Source organism: Ornithorhynchus anatinus, chromosome 1 (genome assembly GCF_004115215.2).
Source record: "Ornithorhynchus anatinus isolate Pmale09 chromosome 1, mOrnAna1.pri.v4, whole genome shotgun sequence".
Taxonomy (NCBI): domain Eukaryota; kingdom Metazoa; phylum Chordata; class Mammalia; order Monotremata; family Ornithorhynchidae; genus Ornithorhynchus; species Ornithorhynchus anatinus.
The window spans coordinates 126,713,140-126,738,224 of NC_041728.1; the positions used below are offsets into that span (position 1 = coordinate 126,713,140).

Genomic DNA, 25,085 nt, shown 5'->3' on the forward strand with positions numbered 1-25,085 from the left:
CCTCACAGGAATTAGAGATCCCAGAATTCACCATTCCACATGATCAGTCAGGATATTGATTGAACCCTTCGCGCAAATCACTAAAGCAAGCTCTAGGAAGATATAATAGAGGTAGAACACAAAATCCTTGTCCCCTAGTTTGCAACCACATTGGGAGGCATTTACAGTCAAAATGGAGAGTGACCCAAAATAATTTCCAGATAGGAGGAAAAAAAGAAGAGAAAGATGAATAGGTGTGTAAATAAGTCCTTAAATTGTAGCATATGGAAACTCATGTGCAGAAGTACTACAGTTGGTGGTGAACCTCATCATGTTACATTTGTTAGTGTCCAGAGATAATTGCTTTCCAATCGTATATCTTTCCCTGTTTCAAAGAGGTCTAGCCAGTTAGAAAGCATCAAGTCGTGCATTCTGTGATATACAAGACTGCCCAGGGCTATACCGATATGCTAAAAATTGGATATTATAAAGTTACTCGACAGAATCTTTAGGAGTCATTTGGCCATTCTTTAAATATCCCCCGCACCATCCCAACTCTACCTCCCAAATATTTAATACTTCAAAAACAAAGTAGGAGATAGAGCTATGTGCTGTAACAGCTGAGGCATTTTTAGAACCTGAAGAAAACACAGAAAGTTACTGGTGCCAAAAGTTATACAGACTTCAGAGTGCAGCAAAGAAGAGCCTCCCCATGAAATATAGTTCAGCATCTGCTAGAATGAGTTGCTTGTTTACCATGTTTCTGAGCAGAACGAAGTGATATTTCTTACCTAATGTACTGGAGAATTTTTAGATGAAAGAGCAACATTTATGAGCATCATGCATGGTTTAATTTAAAGAGTATTTCCAGGGTAGAGGTGACATATGGTTTATATTTGCTTTGAACCTAAATATATCTTTGCAACTACTTGAATCCATAAATATCATGATGGAGTAGATAGCTACACATTTGCTTGAGGCATTTTTAATTACTCTCAATTATCTGTATACCAAAGCTATTGTGTATGTCCTAACATAAAAGCCACTACTCTATCAATCCATAGTATTTACTGAAAACCTAGAGTGTGCAGAGTACTATATTAAGCACTGGGAGAGTGCACTGGAGTTAGGAGGAATGATCGCTGCGCTCAGGCAGCTGCTAATCTAGGAGAGGTGAGAGACACAAATTTATTTACAGAGAATAAGAATGTGCTTACCAGTAAGGCATTAGTGAAGCAGCATGGCATAGCGGATAGAGCACAGCCCTGGGAGTCATAAGGTTATGGGTTCTAATCTTGGGTTCGCCACTTGTCTGCTGTTTTTCCTTGGGAAAGTCACTTCACTTCTCTGTGCCTCAGTTACCTCATCTGTAAAATGGGGATGAGATTCTGAGCCTCGTATGGAACAGGGACTGTGTCCAACCTGATTTGCTTGTATCCACCCCAGCACTTAGTACAGTGCCTGGAACATGTTAAGCACTTAACAAATACTAAAATTATTATTATTAAGTTGAATTGTTTAGCAGTGTTTTGGGTGGTTATGAATACATAATTGTGTCTGTATGATGCAAAAGTGCTGATATGGTAGTTGGGAGGATATAACCTGGGACTCTGGGAGAAGAATCATCCAGGATGAACACCTGAAAGAAGATGATTTCAGAAAGATTCTGAAGATGGGGAGAGTAGTGGCCTGGCAGGTATGAAGTTGGTGGGACTTTCAGGAAGAGGAAAGAGTCTGAGCAAGAGGTTAGCTCCATCAAGTATCTGCTGTGTGACTTTGGGCAAGTCATTTAACTTCTCTGTGCCTCAGTTTTCTCATCTGTAAAATGAGAATTATTACTGTGAGCCCTATGTGGGACATGAGGAGGTGGTGGTATTGATGGTGATAGAAAACTTAGATGGAAGAGAGGATACACAGGGGAAAATGAGAGGATATTTAAGACATGTGGACACTAATGAGCGGGAGGGGCATCAGTGTGGAGATATATTGAAGATGAGAGGAAGTGTAAAATTGCAGAGTAGGTGAGATGTCAAGGTCCTGAGGAAAATTTGTAAGTCACACATAAGAGAAGGAGCATGGACTAATGGAAAAAGAGTGAGAGGACTTGGAATCTAAATCTGGCTTTGCCACTTGTCTGCAGTGTGACCCTTGACAAATCACCTCACTTCTCTGTGCCTGTTACCTCCCTGTTGTACATGGGACAGAGGCTGTAGCCTGATTACCCCGGCATTTAGTATGGTGTATGATGCATAGTAAATGCTTAACAAATACCATTAAAAAATATAGAGGTGGCAGCTAAAGTTTGAAGGAGCAGATTAACTCCCCAAGAGAGTGAGTGAAGCAGCGTGGCCTAGCAGGCAAAGCATAGAGGTGGGAGTCAGAAGAATCTGAGCATTGCCCAGTGGATAGAGCATAGGCCTGTCAGTCAGAAGGACCTGGGTTCTAATCCCAGCACTGCCACCTGTCTGTCGTATGACCTTGGGCAAGTCACTTAACTTCTCTGTGCTTCAATTACCTTCACTCTAAAATCAGGATTAAGACTATTTGCCTAATGTGGGAAAGGGATTCTGTCCAACCTGATTAACTTTTATCTACCCCATTGCTCAGTACAGTGCCTGACATGTAGAGAGAGCTTAATGAATATCATTAAAAAAAAATGAGAAGAGAAGAGGACCAGAAATAGGTCTTAAAGGACATCCAAGGAGGATTGTCAATTGAATTTGTTGAGCACTTACTGGGTGAAGAGCACTGTAGTAAGCACTTGGGAAAGTAGAATACAGTAATAAACAGTCACATTCTCTGCCCACAGTGGGCTTACAGTCTAGAGTTGGGGGAGACAGATGTCAATACAAATAAATAAAATTACAATTATGCACATAAGGGTTATGGGGCTGGGAGACAGGAAGAGCAAAGGGAGTAAATTAGGGTGACACAGAGGGGAATGGATATTAGGAAAAATGGGGCTTAGCCTGGGATGAGAGGTGGGAGATGAGTCAGTGAAAGAGATTGAGAAGGAGTGGCCAGAGTCAGGAGGGGAAGTGGGAGACAATTTTGTCAGTAAAACCATGGTTAGAGTTTCCAGAATGCAGAAATGGTCCGTAGGGTAAAAAATAGCAAAGAGATCAAGGAAGATTAAGATAAAGTAGAGACCATTCTTCAGTCAGTCCAAAGTTCCATACAGTTAATAATGATGATGATGATAATAATAAAACTGTGGGATTTGTTAAACACTATGTGCTAAGCGTTGGGGTGGATACAAGAAAATAAGGTGGGGGACAGTCCCTGTCCCATGTGGGAGGGGTCACAGTCTTAATCCCCATTTTACAGATCAGGTAAATGAGGCACAAAGAAGTGAAGTGACTTGTCCAAGGTCACACAGCAGACAAGTGATTGAACTGGGATTAGAATCCAATAGGATGCTTGGAGGAACAGATTGATGGTTATACCTTTTGACCCTAAAGGTTATTAAAGAACGATTCAATATTTCCTCTAAGTAACCTATTATAAACAACTAACATAATAAAAAACTATAGCTAAGAATTGGACTATCATGTCAGGAAAATTGCCTCCTCTCTGCTGTGTTATCTTGGCCAAGTCATTCCATTTCTCTGTCTGCAATTTCCTCATCTGTAAAATCGGAGTAAAATTCATGTTCTTCTTGCTATGTCGACTGTGAGTAACATGTGGGACAGGGTCTGTCTACTCATATTACATCTTACCTCAGTGCTTAGAACAGTGCTTGGCTCAAAGCAAACACTCAACAATACCACAGTGGTTAGAAACTGTACTGAATTGAACAGTTTCAAGATCTGCCAAGCAATCAGTCCTCTTTGCAATACAAGGAATGATTTTATCTATACGTCTTACAATCAGGGACTCAATTGTACTGAGCACTTACTATGGGCCGAGCACTGTACTAAGTACTTGGGAGAGTACGCTACAACAGAATAATTTACAGTGTAGATGGGGAGACAGACATTCATATGAAAAAGTAATTTATAATATAAAATTTAAAGATATGTACATAAGTGCTGTATACTTACCATAGAACCTTTTGACCACAGAGATGACACTTTTTTTCTATGCAGAGATAGGAAAACTTTTAAGATAAAAATGCCTGAAGAGGTTTCCATGCAGAACTATGTTATTTAACTAACACCTTTTGCCCAGGGTATTAGTGATAATTGTATTGATTAAAGAAAAGAATGAGCTATTTTTAAAATGAGCCACAATAGGTGATTAAAAACAACTAGTGATGACCCCACAGTGGTCCATCTCATGTTTAGGAACATTCTTGTTTCCTCTTAAGAGAAAAAAGCTAAAATTACAATCTCAATGTCATTTTAGTCACAGTCAATAAAATATCTATGGTCCTAATCATCAATAAGTCCAATTCTTCCAGAGCCTAAAATTTCTAATTGGTGGTAAACTACGCACTTTGGTAGAGGCAGTAACTCTAACTCTTCAGATATTTTTTAAATAAAACATTACACTGTATGAAACCTGCCTTCAATGGACTAAAAATATTCATATTTTGTCCCAAGAAGCAGGGAATGAGTTAGAAACTGGAAGGATTTGGTTGATTGTGATTATTATTCCTTTAGAACAGAGAGGCCAGCCGGGAAATCACTTGTGTGGCAACCTGCTAGCGGACGTTCCTTTAGGGCCAGTTTACCTTGGGGAAGGAGATTGAGAGGATTGAAAGTAGATAAGAAATAGGCTGGGTCAAAGAGGCCACTAATCGCCAGGGGGTTTTGTCTTGGCTCTCAGTTTGAGATTGGCTTCCACAGAGCTCTTGGTTTGACATGGCAAAGAAGGGAGTTTGGATGTCACTGAAAAGCTATGCAAATCAGGTTCACTGTGTTCAGAAACAAAGTTGAATTTGTGTATATTTGATTCTACATACATATACATACATGCATATATATATATATATATATACATATATACATCCATAGAGAGAGAGAGAAACTATTTTGGTGTGTCTCTTTCCTGGACACCAGACAGCAAAATCCACATAAGTAATAATGATTAATATGACTCACCCCTATGACTTGTTTCAATAATCAGAGATAGCTACTCCTTGTGATAAAAAAAGTGATTTGTTAGGGCAGTGTGTCTTCTCATAAAGGTATGAACTGTACACTTTGGTAGGAGTTGGGATCTCGCTATCTTTTTCTTGGCATGGTCTCACACATAGACACACATCCAAGCACACCCACACACACCCCCACACACTCACATGCACATGAGAAGAGAGGGTATTATGAAACATAATCTCCCTAGAAAAAAAAGCACAGCCTTCCATCACTCTGCATGGACAATTAATCTTCTATGCTTACCACTTGGTGAATTTACAGAGGCAGATGATCTGAAACAACAATTTTAAACATTCATTTAAAGCTCTCTCAAACATGGAAGACTGCAAAATGTGTTGGCGGGGGAGGAATGGAGGGGTGGGGTATTTTTGTTTTTTTTAATCTCACACTGCATTGAAAATAATGCCATGAACTAAATCTCCAGCCAAGCGGGGAGCAGCAAGAGGATGTAGCCGTGATGCTAATTAACAGGAGAAACGACAATGTCCCTTGTAAACAATTATGTTTCAAGATACACATCAATTTATTTTGAACGTTTCGGGAACTGAAGAAGGATTAGCTCAGGGTAGTTAAATAAGAGAATTTGTTGTAACAGAGTAAATATTTGGTGTGAAGATCAGAGTGCTAAAATCTATTAATTTAGACTGAGATCTCCATGTGGGACAGGAACTATGTCCAATTTGATTATCTCTTATCTCCCCCTGCTCTTAGTACAGTGCTTGGCACCCAGTGAGTGCTAAACAGATGTCATCATTTTAATGATTTATGTCAGAGAGTGGAAAGAGCACCCTGATGGTGAGTCTTGCTCAACAGCCCCTCTAGACTGTAAGGTTGTAGTGGGCAGTGAATAGGTCTGTTATATTGTTGTGTGCACTTATATGCACTTATGTATGTATCCTTATGTTCTCCCATTCCCCTATTAGTAATTTATTTTAACATAATAATAATAGTGCTGGTATTTGTTAAGCACTTACTGTGAGTCAAACGCTGGGGTAGAAACAAGGTTATTCATTCAATCATATTTACTGAGTGCTTACTGTGTGCAGAGCACTGTACTAAGCGCTTGGAAAGTACAATTCTGCAACAGATAGAGATATTCCCTATCCAACAATAGGCTCACAGTTTAGAAGGGGGACACAGACAACAAAACAAGTAGACAAACATCAATGCCATCAAAATAGACAAATAGAATAATAAAAATATACACATCATTAACAAAATAGAGTAATAAATATGTACAAATATACATAAGTACTGTGGGGAGGGGAAGGGGATAAAGCAGAGGGAGGGAGTAGAGGCAATGGAGAGGGGAGGAGGATCAGAGGGAAAGGGAGGGCTCAGCCTGGGAAGGCCTCCTGGAGGAGGTGAGCTATCAGTAGGGCTTTGAAGAGGGGAAGAGAGCAGGTTTGGCGGATGTGAGGAAGGAGGGCATTCCAGGTCAGAGGTAGGATGTGCCAGGGGTCGATGGCGGGACAGGTGAGAATGAGGAACAGTGAGGAGGTTAGTGGTAGAGGAGTGGGTGTGCGGGGTGGGCTGTAGAAGGAGAGAAGGGAGGTGAAGTAGGAGGGGGCAAGGTGATGGAGAGTGTCGAAACCAATAGTGAGGAGTTTTTGCTTCATGTAAAGGTTGATAGGCAACTACTGGAGGTTTTTGTGCGGGGGGAGCGATATGTCCAGAGTGTTTCTGTAGAAAGATAATCTGGGCAGTGGAGTGAAATACAGACTGAAGCAGGGAAAGACAGGAGGATGGGAGAAAATAGAAGAGGCTGATGCAATAATCCAGTCAGGATATGATGAGAGATTGTACCTGCAAGGTAGCAATTTGGATGGAGAGGAAGGGGCGGAGCTTGGCGATGTTGTGAAGATGAGACCAGCAGGTTTTGGTGACGGATTGGACGTGTGGGGTGAATGAGAGAGCAGAGTCAAGGATGACGGGAAAGATGGTAGTGCCATCCACAATGACAGGAAAGTCAGGGAGAGGACGGGGTTTGGGAGGGAAGATAAGCTCAGTCTTGGACATGTTGAGTTTTAGGTGGTGGGTGGACATCCAGGTGGAGATGTCCTGGAGGCAGGAGGAGATACAAGCTTGGAGGGAGGAGGAGAGAACAGGGGAGGAGAGGTAGATTTGGGTGTCATTCATTCAATAGTATTTACTGAGCGCTTACTATGTGCAGAGCACTGTACTAAGCACTTGGAATGTACAATTCGGCAACAGATAGAAACAATCCCTGCCCACTGACGGGTTTATAGTCTAATCTAATCTGTCATCTGCATAGAGATGAAAGTTGAAGCTGTCGGAGCAAAGGAGTTCACCAAGGGAGTGGGTATACATGGAGAACAGAAGGGGACCAAACCTGACCCTTGAGGAACCCCTACACTTAGTGGATGGGAGGAGGAAGAGGAGCCCGCAAAGAAGACTGAGAATGAACGGCCAGAGAGATAAGAGGAGAACCAGGAGAGGACAGAGTCCGGGAAGCCAAGGTTGCATAAAGTGTTGAGGAGGAGGACTTAGACAGGAGGATTAAGATAGAGTAGGAGCCATTGGTTTTGGCAAGAAGGAGGTCACCAATGAGGGCAATTTTGGTGGAGTGGAAGGGCTGGAAGCCAGGTTGGAGGGGGACCGTGTTCTGAGCCAATTTCCTTGTAACCATCCCAGCGTTACATACAGTGCCTGGTACATAGTTAGCATTTAACAAATACCAGAATTATTTTACATATGAGGTAACTGAGGCCCAGAGAATTGAAGTGACTAGCTCAATGTTGCAGAGTAGACAAATGGCAGAGCCAGGATTAGAACCCAGCCCTTCTGGATCCCAGGCCCATGCGCTGTCCACTACACTAAGCTGCTTCTCATGTCTGTCTCAACCTTCCGGCAGTGAGCTCCTTGTGGGCAGGGAATATAATTACCAATTCTATTATACTATGTATTATCTCCCAAGTGTGTATTATAGTGCTCAGCACAGAGTGAGTTTTAAATCAGTGCCACTGATTAATTCATGTATGGAATACTGTGATGGGCTCCACACTGGTCCCCGCCACATCTGGCCACTGCCCATTGAGTAGATCATGTGTACACCTGCATATATCATCTTTCTCCAGTGCCAGTTGGGATACATCACACCTTTTTCAAAACCTCCAATAGCCACTAATTTCTTGTTGCATTAAACAAAAAACATTCCAAGAAAATGTCTTCCCTGTTAGTAAAGATCTTAGGAGTAAAAGATTCCACAACTTCAATCAATCAATTGTATTTAATGAGTGCTTTCTATATACAGGCCACTGAACTATGCGCCTAGAAGACAATAATACAATAATAAACAGTCACATTCCCTGCCCACAATCAGCTTACAGTCTAGAGGGGAGTGTCAGCTGCAGTTGTCAGCTATGAAAGGGAGAGAGAATTCCAGGCCAGAGGGAGGATGTAGGCAACTGGTTACCATTAGAGTAGTGAGGTGTAACACGTTGGATTAGTATACAGCTTGGTAAAGTTGGAGGGGTTAATTGATTGAATACTTTAAAGCCTATGGTAAGGAGGTTCTGTTTGATGCAGAGGTGGATAGACAACCATTGGAGGTTTATGAAGAGAAGTGTATTGATGTTTCCAGGATAAGGGGGTCGTCCACATTGTAGAAGTAGGAGTAGGAAAGAATAGACGCTATAGGTCATGGGATTTGGCAAGAAAGAGGTCATTGGTAACTTTAGATAGGGCAATTTCCAAAGAGTGAAGAAAGCAGAAGCCAGATTGCAGAGGCTCAAAGAGAGAACAAGAGGAAAGGAAATGCAGGCATCAGATATAAATAATTCGCTTGAGGGTTTTGGAGATGAATTGTAGGAGGGAGATGGGGCAATGAATGCAGGGAGCTATGGGGTCATGGGATGGTTTTTTAAGATAGAGTATAATGGGCTTGTTTGAAAGCAGTGGGGAAGTAGCCTTTGGAAAATGAGCAATTAAAGTTGGCAATCGGGTGAGGAAAAAGAAAGGGGACAAGTGTTTTAATATGGTGCAAGGTGATAGGGTTGAAAGTGCAAGTGGAGGAGGTTGATTTTGAAAGGAAAAGAGAGATTTCCTCTTGAGATATTGCTGGGAAGGATGGTAGAGTGAAAGAAGGGATAGGAGGAGCATCAAACCGGAGAGGTAGCAGGGAGTTTTGGGAAGAGTGGTATTTGTTAAGCGCTTACTATGTGCCGAGCACTGTTCTAAGCGCTGGGGTAGACATAGGGGAATCAGGTTGTCCCACGTGGGGCTCACAGTCTTAATCCCCATTTTACAGATGAGGGAACTGAGACCCAGAGAAGTTAAGTGACTTGCCCACAGTCACACAGCCAACAAGTGGCAGAGCTGGGATTCGAACTCATGAGCCCTGACTCCAAAGCCCATGCTCTTTCCACTGAGCCACGCTGCTTCTCCAAGAGTGCCTGTTGGTTTCAATTTTATGGATGAATTACATGACCAGGTTATTTGGGGAAAGAGAATGAGGGTAGGACAGGGGATTTGAGGAGGGTGTTAAACATCTGAAACAGTTGTTACAAGTAATGGGCATAAGAGTCGGTAAGGATGGAGAAGTATTGTTGCACTGTATTCTCCCAAGCATTTAGTACAGTGCTCTGCACACAATAAGCACTCAGATAAGATACCGACATAGCTAATGTCAGGTACATTATGTAATGCTGGATATCATAAGGACACCCAACTATACAACTGACTGACTGACCTTTGGTGGATGGAGGAGAGGGCAGAATTAAACTAGGTGAGGATGCATTTGGGGTGGATGAAGTCAGCCTGGTGCCTGGATTTCTACCAGCAGCGCACCACAACTCGAGCACAAGAGTGGAGGAAATACACTTACATGCTGTGTGAGCTTGGTCACAACTTCTCTGTGCCTCACTTCACTCATCTACAAAATGGGGACTCAATATCTGTTCTCCCTCCTACTTAGTCTGTGAACCCCAGGTAGGACCTTATTTCTTTGCATCTACCCGAGGGGTTTGTACAGTGCCTCATGATAAGTACTTAACAAATACCACAATTATCATATTGTGGAGGTGAACCAGGGCTGCGGCTTGATGGTAAGAGACTGATGGAGGAACAAGGGATCAAGGGAGATGAATTCAGAGGAGAAGATGGAGTTAAGGGGGTGGATTTTTGATGAGGGCCTGAATCAGGGTGATAGTAGAAAGGGTGGAGAGGAAAGGACAAGAAAAACCTTCAGGAATAGAGGAATGGACAGTGTAAAATAATAATAAAATAATCAATGGTATTAACTGAGCACTTACTATGTGCAGAGTATTGTATCAAGTGTTGGGAGAGTACAACAGCATTTGTAGACACATTCCCTGTCCACAGGGAGCTCTAATCCTGGCTCCACCACTTGTCTGTTGTGTGAACCTGGGCAAATCACTTCACTTCTCTGTGCCTCAATTACCCCATCTGTAAAATGGGGATTAAAACTGTGAAGCCCATGTGGGACAGGGACTGCATCTGACTCGATTTGCTTGTATCCACCCCAGAGCTTAGTGCAGTGCTTGTCACATAGTAAATACTTAAATACCATCATCATCATCATTATTATTATTAAGGAGTTTAGAGTGGAAGGCAGACATTAAAATAAATTAATGATATGTTTGAAAGTGCCATGGGGCTGAGGGTGAGGTAAATATTAAGTACTTAAAAAAAGGTATAGATTCAAGTGCACAGGGAGGGAGAGGAAATAGTAGATATGAGGGCTTAGTTGGGGAATATCTACTGGAGGAGGTTTTGACCTTAATAAGGCTTTTAAGGTGGGGATAAAGATGATCCAAGCCAGTTGCAAGAGGTCTTTTATTTCTGCTGCTCACAGTTCATAATCTTTCTAACTGCATCTCCAAAGTAGGCCTATGAAGATATTTTAAAGACATCCTTTTTTTTTTAGTTCTCTGTAAAAATCAGAATCAAATTCTTTCATTTTTGACTATTGACTTTTGTTGGCCTATGGCAATACCACTTTAGTCTCTGATCTCTTCAACTCTTAAACATAAACTAGATCAGACTTTGACAGACCTTGGATTGGAGACAAAAGAAAAACTTGGGAACTGAATGAAGTGATCCTGATTACTCACAGGGCAAACACTCAGTTCCTGTCAATGAAGCAGTGGGTATTTTACCTTTCTACATTTCCCCATCTGTGAGTATGGAACCTCTCATTTCTGTTTAACCAGGGTAAAGCTGGTACAGTGCTGAATATAAAGTGTAATCTCTTGGTGGATGGGATGCAGACATAGCTAATGTCAGGTAGGAACAATATAATGACATTATAAGGATACCCAGGAAAGTTTATGATGGAGATCTGAGATCCTAGATTGTCACCAAATTGGATCCCTGACTGGCTCCTCCTTGTCAGTGACATTTCCTTCAGTTCTCTGTTTTTTGGGTTGTTTGTGTTTTTGTTTTCTACTGTATTTAAGCACTTACTGTGTGCCAGACACTGTACTAAATGTTGGGGTAGATACAAGCTAATCAGTTGGACTCGGTCCATGTCCCACATGGGGCTCACAGTCTGAATCCCAATTTTAAAGATGAGATAACTGAGGTTAACACAGAAACTGCTGTGAGATTTGGCAACAGGAGCCGAAGTGGAGGAATTTGGATTTAGATGTATTTTATTATTATTATTATTACTATTATTGCTAATAATGATGATAATAATTGTAATGATTCTGGCATTTATTGAGTATTTTCTATGTGCAAACACTAAAGTACTAGTAGACCTTGGCCTGCATCATGCCCCGGGGGTTGAGGGGCAGCTCCTTCTCGTCTTCCCCTCACTGATAGTAGCAGAGCTTGTAGTGGGGGGCAGCGCTGGGCACCTGTCAGCTGCTCTGCCCTAAGACGACTGTGTCATGGTGGATCCCTAGCTGGTGGGACTCACTCATGCCTGGGGGGGGGGGAGAGGGGGGTGGGCAAAGGTCAGAGGCAGGCAGGGGGGACGGGGGCCCGGGGAACCCTGGAGCCCTAGCAGATGTTCCACACCCCCTCCCTACTCACCGCTGAAGCTGTGGTGTCTGAGCCAAGCTTAGTGGAAAGAGCACGGGCTTGGGAGTCAGAGGTTGTGGGTTCTAATCCCAGATCCACCACTTGTCACCTGTGTGACTTGGGGCAAGTAACTTCTCTGTGCCTCAGCTAGCTCATCTATAGAATGGGGATTAAGACTGTGAGCCCCATATGGGACAACCTGATTAACTTGTATCTATACCAGTGCTTCAAACATTGCTTAGCACATAGTAAGCACTTAACAAATAACATCATCATTATTATCATTATACAAGATAACCAGGTTGGACACAGTCTCTCTTGCCCGTGGAGCTTCCAGTCCAAGGAGGAAGGAGAACATTTTATAGATTAGGAAACTGAGGCACAGAGAAGTTAAGTGATTTACCCAAGGTCACACAGCAGGCAAGTGGCAGATTGGAATTAGAAGCCAGGTTCCTTGTCTTCCAGGCCCAAGCACTTTCCATGAGGCCACGCAGAAAGCAGCTGGGCAGCATGGCTTGGAGTGGTTTCATGATAGGCAACTGGTTTGAGGACAGGTTCCTTCCCTACTATGAAATGAATCTCCAGTGAAAACACTGGAGCATTTGTTCATCATCATCAAAAGGGTATTATGTTCCCATATGCATGAGGTTTTGTTGAAAGTGAGTTGAGGTACAGCTTCTCCACTCTGGGCTTTCCTAATCTAAGATGGATAGCAGTAATGTAGATAAAAGTATCTGAGGACAAACTCACTAAGCAAGTGCCCGGACACAAGAGATTACATTACTACAAGAATTTAGAGGCAATTCTTTATACAGACTGATATATGTCTATACTTCAATCTACAACAAGGACAAGGGTGACCTGTAAGGGGCAGTATCTTATGGAAAGATAGAAATCATAAGCAAGGGTAGGAGATGTGGAGATTGTTTGTCATCCCCACTTTTAGCAATATGGATGGCATCATAGTGGAGGCATTTCTGGGATTTCAGCATTTGTTGTAGGATATTCTTGAACCAGATGTTTACAAAATGTGCATTGAAAAATGTTCTTTAATAAGTTGGAACCCCCACCTAGCAAAAGAACAGAAAGCAAGACTAGTGTCCTCTCTCTCTCTCTCTCTCTCTCTCTCTATATATATATATATAAATATATATATATATATATACACACAATATTAATATATATTTATATTCCATGTCCTCATGGAATATAAGCAGCATAGAGTAATAATAATGATAATGGTATACATTAAGTGCTTACTATGTGCCAAGCACTGTTCTAAGCACTGGGATAGATACAGGGTAATCAGGTTTTCCCACATGGGTTTCACACTTTTAATCTCCATTTTACAGATGAGGTAACTTGAGGCACAGAGAAGTTTAGTGACTTGCCCAAGTTCACACAGCAGACAAGTGGCAGAGGCCGGATTAGAACCCATGTCCTCTGACTTCCAAGCCCATGCTCTTTCCACTAAGCCACACTGCTTCTCTAAAGCAGCAGTAGTAGATAGAGCATGAGCCTGGGAGTCAGAAGGTCAAGGGCTCTAATCCCAGCTCTGTTACTTGTTTGCTGTGTGACCTTGGGCATGTCACTTCACCTCTCTATGCCTCAGTTACCTCATCTGTAAAATGGGGATAAGACTGTGAGCTCTATGCAGGACAGGGACTGTGTCCAACCCAATTTGCTTGTATCCACCCCAGCGCTTAGTGCAATGACTGGCACATAGTAAGTACTTAACAAATACCATTATTATTATTGTTATTACTGATTTCTCCTTTGTCTAGTAGAGTGTGACATTCTGTGTGGAATCCACATATTTTATTTTTCTTTCCCACAGAGAAGCAGCATGGGTTGGTGGCAAGAGCACAGACTTGGGAGTTAGAGGACCTGGGTTCTAATCCCAGCTCTGCCCCTTATCCCCCTTAGAGAAGCAGCATGGGTAGAGAAGCAGCGTGGCTCAGTGGAAAGAGCACGGGCTTTGGAGTCGGGGGTCATGAGTTCGAATCCCAGCTCTGCCACTTGTTGGCTGTGTGACTGTGGGCAAGTCACTTAACTTCTCTGTGCCTCAGTTACCTCATCTGTAAAATGGGGATTAAGATTGTGAGCCCCACATGGGACCACCTGATTCCCCTGTGTCTACCCCAGTGCTTAGAATAGCGCTCTGCACATAGTAAGTGCTTAACAAATACCAACATTATTATTATCATTATTATCTGCTTGGGAAAGTGACTTAACTTTTCTTTACCTCAGTTTCCTTATCTGCAAAATGGGGAATAAGACTGTGAACCCCATGTGAGACAGGTACTGTGTTCAACCTCATTATCTTGTATGTACCCCAGCGCTTAGAATAGTGCTCGGCACATAGAGCCTAACAAGTACCACAATTATTGCAATTATTAGTCTTTTTTATGGTATTTGTTAAGTGCTTACTATGTCCCAGGCACTGTACTAACCACTGGAGTAGATACCAGCTAATCCAATTGGACAGGGACCATAACTCACATGGGGCTCTTGGTCTTATTCCCCGTTTTGCAGGTAGGTAATTGAGACACAGAGAAGGTCAGAGACTTTCAAAAAGTCCAAGAGCAGACAAATGGCAGAGCCGGGATTAGAACCCAGATGTTTCTGATTTCCATACCCATGCTCTATCCACTAGGGCATCCTGCTTCCTACTCTTTCACTATCTGCAACCAGCTTTCCACTTGTGAACTCCTTCTAATTATCAATATGTGATTTATCAGAAGTGAGAACCTCACTCAACAATCATGTACAAACTGGATTCCAGCAATTAAGCAGAGTAAGCCATTTCACTTATAGAAGCATCTTTTTACTGTCCTGATCCAAGAATGGGGCTGGCTCCTAGCACCCTACCTGGGACATGAAAAATCCTGGCCTCAATTTTGTATTGGTGCTTCATTTCATCACACTCCTTGACCCTTTACAAGGGCAACTTCCATGTTGTACCCCCTTCTGATCAGGAGGAAGAGTGCAGTTATTGCCAGAAGAGATCAATCAATCAAGAAGCAGTGTGACCTAGTGGATAGAGCATGAGCCTGGGCATCAGAAGGACCTGGGTTTTAATCCCAGCTCCACCACATGTCTGCTGTGTGACCTTGGGCAAATCATTTGAATTCTCTGTGCCTCAGTTGCCTCATCTGTAGGATGTGGACTCTAACCAAGCTGACTTCCTTGTATCTAGACTGTCAGTTCGTTGTGGGAAGGGAATGTGTCTGTTTATTGTTGTGTTGTACTCTCCCAAGTGTTTAATAAAGTAAGTGCTCAATAAATACAACTAAATGAATGAATGAATGAATCTACCCCAGCACTTAGTCCAGTTTCGGGAACATATTAAGCACTTAACAAAAACGATCATCGTTATTATTTTTGTTGCTACAATAATTATTGTATTATTATTGTATCTATTATAATTGTATCTACAGTGCCTACCACATAGTAAACACGTAACAAATACTTTAAAAAAAAAAACAACAATCATTTGTTCTAAGAGCTTAGAGTACAATATAACAGAGTTAGCAGACACATTTCCTGCCTGCAACGAGCTTGCAGTCTAGAGATGGCATTATTTGTGCCATTTTGGCTGGCCAGATGCGGGTATTGATTTCCCAGCCCTGGGCAAGGTTATATGGTCTGATGAAGGATGCACTTTGTCGGGGAGAGGTTTTTCTTTTTTTTCCTTATCAAACCGCTAGCTGTCAGAGTGTTTGCACATTCAGTCAGCTGCTGAGAGAAGTCCTTTCAAATTTGCCCAGAGACAGAAGTGATTGGTGACACCATACTGTCCCCAAAACAGCCCTTGTTTGCACAGCCTCTGTGCTGACAGTCCTGTTATTTTCCAGTTCTGAGCTACCTAGGTCTGCAAAGGGCAACGGTATTTATTTGATATTTACTGTCACTGTTCTTTGTTTCTTATTTTTGGTTTTGTTTTATCCCCTGGCTTTCCCAGGAGGGAAAAGACTATGACAACATTTACCAAATCAGAGAAGCAATATGGCTCAGTGGATAGAGCACAGCCCTGGGAGTCAGAAGGTCATGAGTTCTAATTCCAACTCTGCCACTTATCTGCTTTGTGACCTTGGGCAAGTCACTACACTTCTCTATGCCTCAGTTATCTCATTTGACAAATGGGGATTGAGACTGTGAGTCCCATGTGGGGCAGGGACTGCGTCCAACCCAATTTGCTTGTAGGAATAATAGTAATGGGGGTATTTGTTAAGCACTTACTATGTGCAAAGCACTGTTCTAAGAGCTGGAGGGTTACAAGGAGATCAGATTGTCCCACATGGTGCTCACAGTCTTCATCCCCATTTTACAGATGAGGTAACTGAGGCCCAGAGAAGTTGTGACTTGTCCAAAGTCACACAGCTGACAAGTGGCGGAGCTGGGATTCCCAAGCCTGTGCTCTTTCCACTAAGCCATGCTGCTTTTAGTGTTTAGTACAGTGCCTAGCACAAAGTATGCGTTAAATACCACTATTTTTAAAAAATAATTATTATTAGTGTTGAATCTAATGTCCAAAGATGCTTTACAGAATGGGCACAAATACTTGCTGCTGTTGGGGAGAAATATTCCATCCGTGACTACAGACTGCCCCTCTCAGGGTCACACCTGGAGAGTTTCCAGTACTCTACCAGTCTTGACTATGGGAGGGAGAGTCAAGCCAAAGCATATCCATTCCATTCCTAGCTTGCGCAGTAGCTATCGAGTGGAAGGTAATCTGCTACAAGTCAAGACCCCCCTGTACTGGGTAGCAGCAGCATGGGAGAGAGTCGAGGGCAGAGACTCGAATTTACTGCTCAGATGGAGAGAGTGGTAAACCACTTCTGTATTTTTACCAAGAAAGCTCTAAGGATACACTTCCGGAAAAATTGCAGATGGAGGGAGGTGGGGCGTTTTGGGAGAGATGTGTCCAATGGTGTCGGTATGGGTTGGAGACGACTTGACGGCCTAAGACAGGACAGGACTACAATCAGCCATCTCAGGTAGAGGGACCGGGTAAAAGAGTGTGGATGGTTTAAGGCAAACCATCCTTACGCTAATGCATAAGCAGCACAAGTGACTGTCTTACTATCTGTAGTATAAACCTTTCCCTTCTTAATCATTGTTGTTTGAGCAATGCTCACTCTAAATGGCAGTGGGGGAAGTGTGGAAGAGATTTTAAGAGTGTCGCTCACCCACGGATACCAGCTCAGTTTCAGTAGCATCATCTTCGAACTAATTCAATCAAAAACTTCCTGGCTAGAAGGAGCCATGAGAGAAGTCTGAAAGAAAACAGGCTTTCTGTGGCTACCAGCGTATCAGGTTTTCTATTAAATGATCTCACTGACTCTATTAGGAATCCTTGGGCTTCTCTATTGTTATAGAGCATAGGGAAAATATTGTCAGTGTCTCTAGCAAAGAACATCTTGAGTGGAAAAGATTGCTTGGAGTTTTCTCAGTCGTGATTTGTGAAATGTGATTTAGCCTGACACCAAAAGACCCAAGTCTGATGTCCTTGAGGGAACACTGTGAAAGAGATTAAAAGTGTTAAGAATTGATTAGATTTTCCTGGTTTTTAGTTTTCTTGTCTCTTGTATGGAAGCCCAGAGTGTATATATGTCCATATGTATTCATTTGCCCAACTGGTGCCTCTTTTGATCATTCTCGGTTTTTTTATGCTTATTGTAACACTCAGCTGTTAATAATAGAAATCTTATGGAATACAAGGATCTGTCATTATAACACTCTTCTACTGCGTTCTGGTTTAAAGTACTGCAAAGCTTACATAGGCTTACACTCATATTTTCCCCCAAAACTTGGAAGTGTTTTTACTGTCCTGAAAGTCCATTTGAATAGCTCTGTGTTCTCTATTTATCATGAGATGACAGTTCTCTGTTTCATGAGCACAACAGTATGTGAAGAACAACATTTTGAAAATCAGTCAAATTCACTGAGCACTTACTGTGTGTAGAGCTTTGTACTAGGGGCTTGGGAGAGTATGATACAACAGCATTAGTAGACATGTTCACTACTAACAAGGTGCTTGCAGTCTAATGGAGAAGCTAATTCTATATATATGCACATTAAAGAAGTGAGATTTCATAAAATTTCATTGCTTGTACATATTTCCATTCCTCTTTTATGACTTTTTTTAATATCCATATTGTTTTGGTCAGGCTTTTAGATGGGAAAACACTAATATCTGGCATATTTTCTGCGTGAAGCTCTATTCACTTAGTATTCTTTCATTCAATAGTATTTATTGAGCACTTACTATGTGCAGAGCACTGTACTAAGCACTTGGAATGTACAAATCGGCAACAGATAGAGACAATCCTTGCCCACTGAGGGGCTTACAGTCTAATCAGAAATGAGGGCTTAGCCATCTCTAGCAAAGGACTCCACTCCTGCATCTTGAGGCCTAGACCTTAGAGGCAGCTTCTCCATCTGTTGGACTCCCCTTACCTGGAATTAAGTTTGTGTGGGCAAAGACTGGTGGCCATTTTCAGAAACTGCCCTTTCCAGACACATCCCCTTCCCTGTGAGTGGCTGGGGAAGTGCTTGGAGGGATTGGGTGGTGGACTCCGGCTGCCTGGGAAAGAAGGTCCCTTTGGAGAGAGGCTGTGCCCCCCAACATTCACTTTCCTTGTAACTAATTGAGAGCACTAACTGGGAAGTATCAGAAATAAAAGGGAAAACATCATATTCCCTCCCACTGCAGCTGTCCTAGTCCCACTCTGATCACACCCTTGAAGATGAACTGGACTCCTGAAATCTGCCCATGCAGATATGGAACAAACACCCTCACTCAGATAAAATTCTCTTGTTAGAATGATACAATTGGAAAACTCCTGAATCCATTTTCTCTGCTGCTATTTGGAACAGTTAAACCAACACATTAGGACAGACACACATAATGTCTTTTTTCTTTTTTTTCTTTTTCATGAACCTCTGCCTTGGTGCCTGTAGCTACAGCTTCCAGAATCGATCAATGGCATTTGAGTCTGCACTTTTCCAAGCAAGGGAGTTTATAGAAACAAGGAATGTGCAGTCTAGAGTTCAGAATTGGCCTTGACATTATATTTGGATTTGGGTTAGGTGAAGAAGCTGAGCAGGGATGATCCATGACTAGGAAAGCACTTCTCAGATATGCTTTATCTCTTCATACATGATGGGTGGTGGTGAGCTGGTTGACAGGCTTCAGATAAGTTCCCTTTCATTGCTTTTATCATTGCTTTTTTATTTCTCAGGAAAACATGACATCATTACCCAGAATGGCTCAGTGGAAAGAGCACGGGCTTGGGAGTCAGAGGTCATGGGTTAGAATCCCAGCTCTGCCACTCCTCAGCTGTGTGAGTGTGGGCAAGTCACTTCACTTTTCTGTGCCTCAGTTACCTCATCTTTAAAATGGGGATGAAGACTGTAAGCCTCACGTGGGACAACCTGATTACCCTGTATCTCCCCCAGCGCTTAGAACAGTACTCTGCACAAAGTAAGCACTTAACAAATAACATTATTATTACCCAAGATACACTAGCCAATTAAATTAGAATAATCTATTGCTCTCCTAGTTAAATAATGGGCATCTAGATATATAGCCTTCAGAACTCATGACAATTTATAATTATTGCTTAGTATTGCAAATTGGGTTGGACATAGTCTGTGTCTCACAGGGGGCTCCCAGTCTCAATCCCCATTTTATAGATGAGGTAACTGAGGTACAGAGAAGTGGTGACTTGTACAAGGTCACATGGCAGACAAGTGGTGGAGCCAGGATTAGAACACATGACCTTTTGACTCTCAGGCCCATTTTTTATTGACTACACCATGCTGCTTCTAATATAATGCAACAGAGTTGGTAAAGATGGTCCCTGCCCACAAAAAGTTTACAGTCCAGAGGAGGACAGAGTGTATTGCACTGGGTTCCAAAATAGAACAGATACTTATTTTCATTTACAATTTTTGTGTAAATGATTTGGACACTTTTGAAATAGGGGAGAGCACTATCAAATATTATGCACTTGTTCTGTCTCCCGAGGCACTGAAGGGATTAGCAACACACATTTGAGAGCCACAGAGGACAAAACCATTTCATTTTCCTCCTCTCATCAATTTATAATAGTAACTGAGCACTTATCAATCAATCACTGGCAATTATTGAGCGCTTACTATGTGCAAAATTTTTGAGCGCTCACTACTAACAACAGAATTAACAGATATGTTCCCTGCCAATAAGAGATTTACAGTCTAGAGGGGGCGATGGGCGTCAATATAAATAATATATAATTTAGAAAGATGTACATAAGTGTTATGAGGTTGGAATCCAGTGGAGGAGAGAGATACTAAAGTAAATTAGAGATAGGGTATAAAAGGCAGTGTATAAGGATGTGCATATAAGTGTTGTGGGACGGGGTGACATTCAGTGCTTAGAACAGTGCTTGGCACATAGTAAGCACCTAACAAATACCATCATCATCATTCAAATAATAATAATAATGATGGTACTTGTTAAGCACTTACTATGTGCCAAGCACTGGGGTAAATGGAAGTTAGATTGGACGCAGTCCCTGTCCCGCATGAGGCTCATCCTCTTAATCTACATTTTATGGATGTGATAACTGAGGCCCAGAGAAGTGAAGTGACTTGCCCAAGGTCACGCAGCAGACGTGTGATTAGAATCCAGTTCCTTCTGACTCCGAGGCCCGTGGTCTATCCGGTAAGCCATGCTGCTTCTCTAAGTGCTTAAGGGGTATAGACTTGAGTGCATTGGTAATGCAGAAGGGAGAGAGAGATCGATAGGGAAAATGTGGGCTTAGTTAGGGAAGGCTTCTTGGAGGAAATATGATTTTAGTAGGATTTGAAGATGGTCGAGAGTCTTTTGGATATAAAAGGAGAGGGATTTCCAGGCCCCAGGGAGAAAATGGGCAAGGGGTTGACAACAAGATAGATGAGCTCAAGGTACAGTGAATAGATTAGCATTAAGAGCAAAGTGTGTGGACTGTATTGTTGTAGACTAGTCGAATCAGGTGAAGGCAAAGAGCTGACCGATTGCCTTCAAGCTGATAATAAGGGGTTTCTGCTTTTGGGGTGGGTGGGCAACCATTTGGAGTTGTTTGTGGAGCAGGGAGACTTTGATTGATCATTTCTTTTGAAAAATGATCCAAGCAGCAATTCTTCGAGGGGGAAACCACAAACTGCGCAACACCTGGTTAAGCTGCCACCCATCTTCTTCCCTCCATCAAGCTCTGCTGAGGAGATGCTTTAGGTGAGACAAACAGGAGCTGCCAGACAAAGGATAGAATCACTGGGTCAGTTTGCAGCCATTCCCCTCTTCTCATAAAGGGAAAGGAAATTAAGTGGGAAAAAAAATGGCCTAGTGGAAAAAATCACAGGCCTGGCAATCAGAGGACCCAGATTCTAATCCCAGCTCTCCCACTCATGTGACCTTGGGCAAGTGATTTAACTGCTCTGTGCCTCAGTTACCTCACATATAAAATGGGAACCGAATCCTCCTTCCTCTGACTTAGACTGTGAGCCCAACTGGGACAGGAACTCTGTCCAACCTGATTACCTCACATCTTCCCAGAGCTTAATATAGTGTTTGGCAATACGTTTAGACTATAAGCTCATTGTGGGCAGGGAATGTGTCTGTTGATTGTTATATCGTACTCTCCCAAGTGCTTAGTACAGTGATGTACACACAGTAAGCACTCAGTAAATATGAACGAAGTCCTTAACAAATGCTATTTTAAAAAGTATCTCTCTCACTGCATTCAACTACAAGGCAGTAGCAGAGCTCAATTCTTGCCTTTGTATTCTCCGGTCTCCTTCACTAGGACCGGTGGCTCTATTCATGAGTTCAAAGCTACAACTCCTGAGCAGATCTATTTGTACTCAGCCTCACCAAGGAAGCTCATGCAGCAGAGAGTACCCATTACTCATACTCACCAGCAAATTTTCATAGCATATTTCTCTAATCTGGACGTTTTTGCCTTGGCTTTAGTTCCTTATTAGATCTCACAGTGAATATAAAATGGTTCAACTGGCCTTTACAATTGCTCATAAAGCAGCCTGACATATTTCAGTGAGCGGTTGGTGCTTTCCGTTCTGAATCACACATTGCAATCTGCTGCTGCCAAGTATTTGGCCTTCTCCAGCTCCTGGCTCTCGTTCCATCCACCAAAAGCCCTCAACTGTGACTCCTCTGAATGGCAAACCCTCTCCCCTCTAAAGTCAAAGCTTCTGGGCCCCATTTAGGCTTCAAAACTCACTACATGACGAGTTTTCCGAGCCAAAATGTTGAGCCCCACAATGTTTTATTTAGTTCACCTAGAGCAGGTGAAATGCCCATCCCTGGCATGGAGTTCTGATCTATCGCATTATCAAACCTCGTATACCTAGGGACAGCATTGCAGTCATTTGTCAAATCTTTGACTCGCCTGGTTGGCAGCAAGCTCGAGAAGACATCTGGTCCCTCCTGCTGTCTCCAAAGGTGTCTGACCTAAATCATCCCAGAAAAGATGAAAATTACTTCAGTCTTTAAAGACCTTCAGAGAAGATATCTTTACTCTATTTGTGCCCACGATTTGGAGTCCAACATAGCTCCCTATTAGAAATCTTGTTAATAATCAATGAGTCAGTCAATCAGTGCTACTTATTGAGCCCTTACAGTGCTTAGAGTGTTGTACTTATGGCTTGGGAAAGTACAATCTAACAGGGGTGTTAGTATCCCTGCCCACAAGAAGCTTACAATCTACAGGGCAAGATGGACATTAAAATAAATTACAAATATGGGAAATGAGAAATGTCAAGCATGCATTTGTCCTGCTGCAAATTGGTCTCATTAGTTCTGTGTCTCTTCTCCATCAAATTGGAAGCCAAGCAATCTTACCATTGATATAAAAACTCTGGGACTATTGCTTGAGGAAGAGTTGCAACACTCTGAAGCATATATTTCATTTGTGTTTTCATGAGAGTTCTAAAGGCACCCAAAGGAGAACACACTGATGATTGTGAGCCGCTTTTCAGAAATAGCACTGGACTAAGGGGTGATCTTTAGCCTGAAGATGATAAAGGTTATGTGCTAATCTGCACCAGGCAAACTCTAACCTCAGCCAAGGATTTCCATCAGTAACCTAGAGCTCTCCTCACCCCATAGCACCCTCTATTTATCACTCCAACTCCCTTCTACCATTTTTTATCGTATTCATTAAGCACGTACTATGTGTCAAACAGTTCTAAGCTGGGGTGTAGATACAAGTGAATGGCATTGGACACAGTCCTTGTCCCATATGGTGTTCACCATCTAAGAAAGAGGGAGAACAGAAGAACTGAGGCCCAGAGAACTTAAGTGACTGGCCCAGAGTCACTCAGAAAGTGTTTAGCAGAGCCAGGATTAGAATTGAGGTACCCTGTCTCCCAGACCCGTGCTCTTTCCTCTAGGCTATATTGCTTCCATTCCTCTCTGAATTCCTAGAGCTGATTGTTTATACCTGCTGCCTTCACTTCCTCTCTTTCAGTTCTCTTGATCTTCTGCAATCTGCATTCCTCCCACTTCACTCCATGGACCCTGCCCTCTCTAAGGTCATCAGTAACCTCCTTCTTGCCAAATCCAGTGGCCTCTAGTCTATCCTAATCCTGCTCAAACTTTCTGCTGCTTTCAACACTATGGGCTCATCCCTTCTCCTGGAACCATTATCCAACCTTGGCTCCCCTCTAGACTGTTAGCTCATTGTGCGCAGGGAACATATCTACCAACTCTGTTATATTGTACTCTCCCAAGCACTTGGTACAGTATTCTGCATATAGTAAGCACTCAAAAGTAAAATTGATTAATTAATGGATTTACTAATGATTGATTGATTTCTGGCTTTCCTCCTATCTCTCTGACCATTCCTCTGTCTCTCTTTCAATGGCTCCTATCCTCTAACTGTGGGACTCTTTCAAGGATCAATTCTGGGTCCCTTTCTATTTTCCATCTAAACCCACTCCTTTGGAAAACACATTCACTCCCACAGGTTCAATTAAAATCTCTCTTCACGTGATTTTCAAATCAATATCTCCAGCCCTTACTCTCTCCCTCTCTGCAGTCTCACATTTCCTCCTGCCTTCAGGACAGCTCTACTCAGATGTACCACTGGCACCACAGACTTAACATGTCCAAAACAGAACTCCTCATCTTCCAACCCAAGCCTTACCCTCTCCCTGACATTCCTATCACTCTAGACATCACCACCATCCTCAAGGCCATAACCTTGGCAAAATCTTGGATATATCACTCTCACTCAACCCACACATTCAATCTGTCACAAAATTTTTTCCAGTTATATCTTCATTCTACCTTCATGACATTTTTAGATTCTGTCCTTTCCTCTCCATTCAAATGGCTACCTTGCTGATACAAGCACTCATCATTTCCCACCTTGACTATTGAATCATCCTCCTTGTTGACCTCCATGCATTCTGTTTCTCTCCTCTCCAGTCCATATTTCAGTCTGCTGACCGGATCATTTTTTATGAGAAAGCATTCAGTCGTACCTCCCCAGAAAACTCCATTGATTTCCAATCCATCTCCATATAAAATTCTATAAGCTTCAAAGCACTCAACCAACTCTTTCCCTCCTACCTAGCCTCACTGATCTCCTACTAGAACCCAACCTGCACACTACACTCCTCTAACACCAACCTACTCTTTCTACCTTGATCCTGCCTATCCTGTCACTGATTCCTTGCCCACATTCTCCCTTGGAATTGGAAATCCTTCCTTCTTCACATCTGGCAGTTCACCACTCTCTCTACTTTAAAAAAACTTCTTAAAATCCCATCTCCTCCAAGAGGCCTTCCCAGACAAGCCTTCTATTTCCTCTATCTGCCCTCCCTTCTGGGTCTTTATGCCCTGGGCTTATAAGCACATTGATACACACCACAGTCCCACAATACTTAATAATAATAATTATTATGACATTTGTTAAGGATTTACTATGTGTCAGGCAGTGTACTAAG

At 42.4% G+C, this 25,085-nt stretch overlaps 1 long non-coding RNA gene and 1 other non-coding gene across 3 annotated transcripts in view; both read left to right on the forward strand.

Annotated features, from left to right (window-relative positions):
* The window catches only part of LOC120638536, a 170,837-nt gene that overhangs the window by 114,422 nt on the left and 31,330 nt on the right, over window positions 1-25,085 (forward strand). The gene's annotated exons all lie outside the window — the stretch shown is intronic.
* LOC114817493 lies at window positions 16,695-16,832 on the forward strand. The gene has a single exon (XR_003765356.1). It is a non-coding gene; the product is annotated as a small nucleolar RNA SNORA7 (small nucleolar RNA).